Consider the following 7,879-nt stretch of genomic DNA (forward strand, 5'->3'; position numbering starts at 1 on the left):
TATATACGTTGTAAGTATAGTTCTTAACTCGCCAGAAATCTACTTATCAATTTAGAAAGGTGTCACAGAAATTTAAAATTAAAATACTGAGAGTATGAATCCCAGGTCGTCTCCCAACGAGTTGCAGAAAAGTGTGCTATTTTATTAATCAGAGGTTTTCAAAAAGGTTTGAATTGAGTAAGCAGGAAATTAAATTGGAGAATTTAAATAATGTAAATAAAAGCCTTGATTAGGAGTTGATTAGTTGGAATCCCTATTATTGTTGGAATACTCTCAAGATTAATTGACAATTAAAAGTTGTCATGTTTAGTTATCCTTTACTAGGTAAGGGAAAGTCAAACAAGTTGGAATGCTACGTCTGTTCATAAGTTGCAATCCACTTAATTAAAAGAGATTGGTGTTAGTGACTAGAAGGCAATCCAACCATAAACCCAAGTACAATCTTTCTTTTAAGTTTTCCAACTCAAGAGTTCCCTTCAATCAACTCCCCATCAAGTTAGGGAACAACTCGCTCATTGTGAATGTAAAATTCATAGCATATGAAAGGGAATTAAAGAGAGACATTGTAAATAAAAATTAAAATAATTAATTAAAAATAAAGATAATCCTTATATTAAATAATCCAAAAAGATATTCCAATGGTAAAATTAAACAAAGCAAAGAACACGGAAGGGTAAAGCCAAGTAAAGAAAACGAACTAGAATGACGAAGTCTTGATGAGGTAATAGCTCTTCTCAATATCCCAATGCACAAAGAAAAACAAGAGAAAATTAAAATTCTAAGAACTATGAATGTGTAGAGAGAAAAACCTAGAGGAGGAGTAAAAAACTAGATCTAAAACTAAAACTGTGTAGAATGAATCATGTCTTTGGTTTCTGCATGTTCTCTGGCTCTAGTCTGCTGTTCTAGGCCGAAAACTGGGTCAAAATAGGGTCCAAAATTGCCCCCAGCGAATTCTGCAGATTATGCAGATCGCGCATGTCACGCGATCGCGTCATCCATGCGGACGCGTCATTCGCGTTTTTCCCTGCCACGCGTTCGCATTGTCCACGCCTCCGCGTCGCTTGTGCTTTTCCATTCTGCGCGGTCGCATGAGTCATGCGGCCGGGTCACTGCGGTTTCTCCTCTTTCGCGCGGTCGCATGAGCCATGCGGCCGCGTCACTTCTCGCTGGTTATCTCCTCAATTTCTTGTGTTTCTTCCATTTTACTAGCTTCCTTTCTAATCTCCAACTCATTCATGCCTTATAAAGCCTGAAATGCTTAACACACAGATCACGGCATCGAATGGAATAAAGGAGAATTAAAATGCATAATTAAAAGTCTCTAGGAAGCAGTTTTCAATCATGTAATAATTTCAAGAAGGAAATATAAATTCATGCTAAATTAATGAATAAGTGGGTAAGGATCATGATAAAACCACACAATTAAACACAATATAAACCATAAAATAGTGGTTTATCAACCTACCCACACTTAAACACTAGCATGTCCTCATGCTTAATTGAAGGAGATAAAATAAATAAGTATGAACATGTAGAAACTCATGCAATGCAATGCAATCCTATATATATGAATGCAACTATATGATTCTTGCCCACTTGATCAAAAGTAAATAAGCTCTTCAAAACAATTGCAAATCAAATTCCACTAATTCTATCATTATATAGTAAGACAGATAAAAGTTCAAGAAGATAGCTCATGAAAGCAGGGAACATGGAAATTCAAGCATTGAACCCTCACTGATGATGTATGTACGCTCTAATCTCTCTAGTGTATAGGGTAATCACTCTATCCTTCTCTAATCATGTTCTCTAACTTTTGTTCATCTCCTAACCAATCAACAACAGTTAATATACCAATGCAAACATCATGAGGTCTTTTCAAGGTTGTAATGGGGCCAAGGTAGGGGTAGGGATACATATATGGTTAAGTGAGCTTATAAATTGAATCTTTAATTAACCCAAGCTTTAACCCAACCTATATATATTTAGTGTAACCTTAGAATTCATACCTAACTACCCAGAATTCCCTTTTACATTCCATACTCATGTATCAACTTTTTATTTTAATTTTATCATATGTGCATTGATCTTTGAATTCTTAATTCAGCATTGGGGTAATTTTGTCCCCTTATTTATTTAATGATTTTTTTTATTTTTTTTAGACATAAAAATAAACATAGCTTATCAATGCACATAGATTTTTAATTCTTATAGTTTCACATGAGTAGGTATCCAAATTTCCATTGTATTATCATGACACATTCCCTTAATAACTTTTGTTCCCACAATTTCCCATACTTAACTAGCACACACAATTCTATCTTAAGCTAACCAAAGATTCAAATTGGGATATACAATTGTTTTTCCGCTTAAGGCTAGTAATGTGGTGAAATATAGAACAAACGGGATTTAAAGGCTCAAAGTGGTTAACAAAGGTAATTGAAAAGGGTAGGCTTAATTTGGATAAGTGAGTTTAAACAAATAATGGCCTCAATCATATGCAAGCATACAAATATAATAAATATTGGACATATATGAAGAAACAAAATATAAATTACAATCATAGAGAAGTAAACACACAAGAATAAAATATTTATGGTTAAATAATGTAACCATGCATAAAGGCTCAAATCTTCACAGGTTGTGTGTTCTTTAGCTCAAAAATCATGTTCCAAATACATCTTCAAGCAGATTTATCATAAAAAATTTTTAAAAATTAGTGAAATTTTGTTCCAAAGATAGAGTCTTAGAAGAAACTTATTGTCTTTATAATCAAGTAGAGCATGCATGCAACTAACCTATTACTATGCAATTTATCCTATTCTATAAAAGAAAGAAAACCTAACTAAGATATCCTAATTTATTGGTGCTAGGAAAGAGAAATTACCTCTGGAAGTCAGGTACTGACCGACCTCCCCACATTTAAGGCTTTGCACCGTCCTCGGTGCCATCTGTCAGGAACAGGGGTGGGCTGGTAGCAGTATCTCCACAGTCGAGACCATCATGGTTCCCTGTGCTGGTAAAGGAAGTGGAGTCCGGGGTGTCTGAGTCCTTGAAGTGTCCCTTGAGTAGCTCCTTGAGGTGTTTGAATCGGCGCTCGTTACGGTGCTCTCTTAACTTCACTTTCTGTTCTTGCTGATCCAACCTTTCGATTATCTGCTGGAGCAGTTCGTCTATTGTAGGTGCTTGTGGTGTTGAAGAAGGAATATCTTCAACCGGTGTAGTAGGAAGGCTTGTAGTGGCTGCTGGAGGTCTGAGGTATTTCCTGTTAGGGACATGCTGATCATCCCGTGGAAGCATGGCTTTGGTGTCCCCAGCTCTGTAGGAGACTCCGGCGGCAGAGACAAGATCTGAGACTAAAGCAGGAAAAGGTAGGTTGCCCGCAATTTGTACGTGTCCTATGGCATTCCGGATATGTCTTGGTAGATTCAGAGGTTGGTCTGTAAGGATGCACCATAGTAGAACGGCCATGTCCGCAATGAAGAAGGACTCGTGAGTGCTCGGAAAGACATAATGGGACATGATCTGTGCCCATACGCGAGCCTCCAAGGTAAGTACTGAAGTTGATATTCCCTTAGGACGGGTACGATGGTATCCGTAGATCCAACGGCTGCCAGGTAGTGCGATAACTCTGAGAACAGCTTCCCAGTCAAATTGAAACATCTGGCGCTTGAGTGCGGCTTCTTGAAAGGCATCCAATCCTTCTGGAATAGGGGGAAGACCTAAAGCTTTTTGAATGGCCGCTTCCATAATGGGGACTTGCTTCTGACGGACAAAGACAGACTGTAGGGTAGGCAGGTAGAAGTTAGAGTAGAACTCAACTACCCAAGAAAGATTGACCTGCCTTGGTTGTCTCTGTAGGAAACCCCATTGTCTTCGTGCAATTTGTGGCTCAACAAAAGTAGCAATATTGGGCGGGAAGATAAGAAGGTGTTCGTTGTTGTAGCTCCTTTCAGCCAGGATGGGGAACATCTGCTCACAGTAGCGATTGGGAAATCGCGCAGTGTCCTTTGCTTGAAAAGCTTTCTCCTTTTCATAAACCTTTATGATCCTCTTAACTCTTTTTGTTGAGGGCTTGACTGCAGTTGAAGAAGGCTCTGCCACTAGTGCTCTTTTAGTTCCTCTTCTTGCTGGTGGTGTGGGAGTAGCTTTCTCTTTTTCTTTCTTGGTGGCCATTCTAAAAAGGGAAGAGAAAGTAAATTAAATTCAAAGAGATATATAGCAAGGAAGAGAACGGAAAAGGTGGTGATGGATGTACATTAGGAGGTAACTGACATTAACACATTCTCATGAGTACATGTGAAAAGTCATCAATAGAAAATAGCTAGTGCATATAATGACAAGTGAATGCAAGGTGTTTATTGGCATGCCAGAAAAGGGCATGAGTAGCATAGATCAAGCATCACTCGTAACAAACCATCACGTTTGTATTGACAATTATTTTCAATTGATACAATAGTAAAGGGAGTTTATGAAAAGCAGCATTGAATAGTGGAATAACATAGAGAAGTGCATAATGCCATATGGGTTTTTTCACAAACACATAGCATGCATGGTAGATAAGGTATAGAAAGTATTAAAGTGAACATGCAAGCAATCCTTTAAAAATTAATTTATAATTGTCAAACAAGTGCAACAATCCACAAGCATATAATGAGGAATAATGACGCGAATAAAATTTTAACACCATGTAAAAAGGAAAGAAGAAGAAATAAAATATGGATAATGAAAAGAAAAAGGAAAGAAAAGAAAATAACATATAAAATAAGAAGAATGATAGAAAAGGAAAAAGGGAAGAAGAAAATAAAACCTTGTTAATGGAGGTGAAAGAGAGAGAGAGAGAAGGGAGATAGAAGGAAGAAGGGAGAAGGAAGAAATAAGGAGGGAAAAGAGAAATTAGGATTTGGAGAAGAGGAAGATAAGATATTTTGGCAATTAAGTTTGAGCTGTGCGGCGCAGGCGACGCGACCGTGTGGGGAACGCGTTCGCGCGATTGCGCTTCAAGTAAGGTGACGCGATCACGTCGGTCATACGGTCGCGTGACCCATGTTGTGCTTCTGGCGCGAGTGCAGCTTCGCGCCTGCACAACTCTCTGTTTGAATTGATATATTTGCCAAATTTGGGGTGACGCGATCGCGTGCGTGGGGCACACGATCGCGTGGGGCACGCGATCGCGTGAGTGGGCTTCAGAAGGGAATGACGCGGACGCGTGAGCCATGCGTCTGCGTGGATAGAATTGTGCGTTCAGCACCAATCCAGCACCACTCGCGCACAATAATTCGTTGTGCACCCTTTTTACGTCGAAAATCAAGGCACGCGGCCGCGTGGGTCACGCGGTCGCGTGGGACGATTTGTGCCACTGGCATGCCTCCAGCCACGCTCCAGCGTGACTCTCTGTTTGTTTTTATTTCTCCCCTCTCCTTACGACACGGACGCGTTGCTGGTGCGGTCGCGTCGCGTGGCACTTTTTTTTTTAAATAATAAGAATATGCAAATGCAGATGCACAAAATGTACTGATAAAGAGAAGAGTTATTGAATAGAAAAACTAAAAATAAAGAAAAGAACGATCATACCATGGTGGGTTGTCTCCCACCTAGCACTTTGCTTTAACGTCCGTAAGTTGGACGCTCAACTAGCTCAATCTTCTGCTATGTGGGGATCTTACAAGAGGAAGATCTCAAGCTCCTTGTTTTTCATCTTCTCGCCATGGTATAGCTTCAGGCGTTGTCCATTAACTTTGATAAGTTCAGAACTTGAAGGATGACTTAGGTGATAAACTCCGTACGGTTCGGCCTTTTCTACTTTGTATGGACCTTCCCATCTTGATCGCAACTTACCTGGCATGAGCCTCAGTCGAGATTTGTAAAGGAGGACTAAATCCCCAGGTTGGAACTTTTTTTTCTTGATGTGCTGATCATGTACAGCCTTCATCTTCTCCTTGTATATTCTTGAGTTCTCATAAGCTTCTAGACGAAGGCTCTCCAGTTCTTGCAGTTGCAACTTCCTTTCAGCTCCGGCTTTCTCAATTCCCATGTTGCACTCCTTGACTGCCCAAAAGGCTCTATGCTCTACTTCAACTGGGAGATGGCAAGCTTTCCCATAAACTAAGCAGAAAGGACTCATCCCAATGGGTGTTTTGTATGCTGTTCTATATGCCCAGAGTACATCTTGTAGCCTAGTGCTCCAGTCTTTTCTATGAGGTTTGACTATCTTCTGCAAGATACGCTTTATCTCTCTGTTTGACACCTCGGCTTGCCCATTGGTCTGAGGATGGTATGCTGTTGCAACCTTATGAATTATCCCATACTTCTTCATTAATCCTGTTAGTCTCCTGTTACAAAAATGGGTGCCTTGATCGCTCACGATTGCTCGTGGTGATCCAAAGCGACAAATAATATGGTTTCTCACAAAGGAAATAACAGTGTTAGCATCGTCAGTGTGGGTAGGAATTGCTTCCACCCATTTGGAAACATAATCCACAGCTAACAATATATAAAAATAACCATTAGAATTTGAAAATGGACCCATGAAGTCAATGCCCCAAACATCAAAAATTTCACAGAAAAGCATAATTTGTTGCGGCATTTCATCCCTCTTGAATATATTACCAAATTTTTGGCATGGGAGACAAGATTTACAAAACTCAGCAGCATCTCTAAAAAGAGTAGGCCACCAGAATCCACAATCTAAGATCTTTCTAGCTGTTCTTTGAGGGCCAAAATGTCCTCCACTCTCAGATGAGTGACAGGCCTCTAAAATAGACTGGAATTCTGATTGAGGCACACACCGTCTAATTACCTGATCAGCGCCATATCTCCATAAATACGGGTCATCCCATATATAATATTTAGACTCACTTTTCAGCTTGTCTCTTTGGTGCTTAGAAAAGTTTGGAGGAAATGTGCGGCTAACTAGATAATTAGCTACAGGTGCATACCAAGGGACTACCTCAGATACTGCTTGCAGGTTATCAAATGGAAAATTATCATCTATAGGAGTAGAATCATCCTTAATATGCTCAAGGCGACTCAAGTGGTCTGCCACTAAATTCTGGTTACCACTCCTATCCTTTATTTCTAAATCAAATTCTTGTAATAACAATATCCAACGTATAAGCCTTGGTTTGGACTCCTTAGCTAATAGATACTTTAAAGCTACATGGTCCGAATACACTATTACTCTAGTACCAAGTAAATAAGCTCGGAATTTATCCAGAGCAAAAACAATAGCAAGAAGCTCTTTCTCAGTAGTAGTATAATTGGACTGGGCAGCGTCTAAAGTCTTAGACGCATAAGCGATAACAAAAAGATCCTTACCTTCACGCTGAACCAGCGCTGCTCCTACTGCATGGTTGGAAGCATCACACATGATTTTAAACGGCTGGCTCCAGTCTGGTCCTCTCACAATTGGAGCTTGAGTCAGGGCAGTCTTCAGCTTATCAAACGCTTGTTTGCAATCCTCACTGAACTAGAACTCAATATCTTTCTGCAGTAATCTGGATAAGGGAAGTGCTACCTTACTGAAGTCCTTTATGAATCTCCTGTAAAAACCTGCATGGCCAAGGAACGAACGGACCTCCTTCACAGAGGAGGGATAAGGTAAACTCGAAATAACATTCACCTTTGCTGGGTCTACAGAAATTCCACTATTAGATACCACATGTCCTAGTACAATTCCTTGTTTTACCATAAAGTGACATTTTTCAAAATTTAATACAAGGTTTGTATTAACACATCTATCTAATACTCTAGATAATTCATCTAAGCAAAGGCTAAAAGAATCACCATAAACGGTAAAATCATCCATAAAAACCTCCATATAGTCTTCAATAAGATCAGAGAAAAGACTTATCATGCACCGTTGGAAAGTAGCTGG

This window comes from Arachis ipaensis, chromosome B01 (genome assembly GCF_000816755.2).
Source record: "Arachis ipaensis cultivar K30076 chromosome B01, Araip1.1, whole genome shotgun sequence".
Classification (NCBI taxonomy): Eukaryota; Viridiplantae; Streptophyta; class Magnoliopsida; order Fabales; family Fabaceae; genus Arachis; species Arachis ipaensis.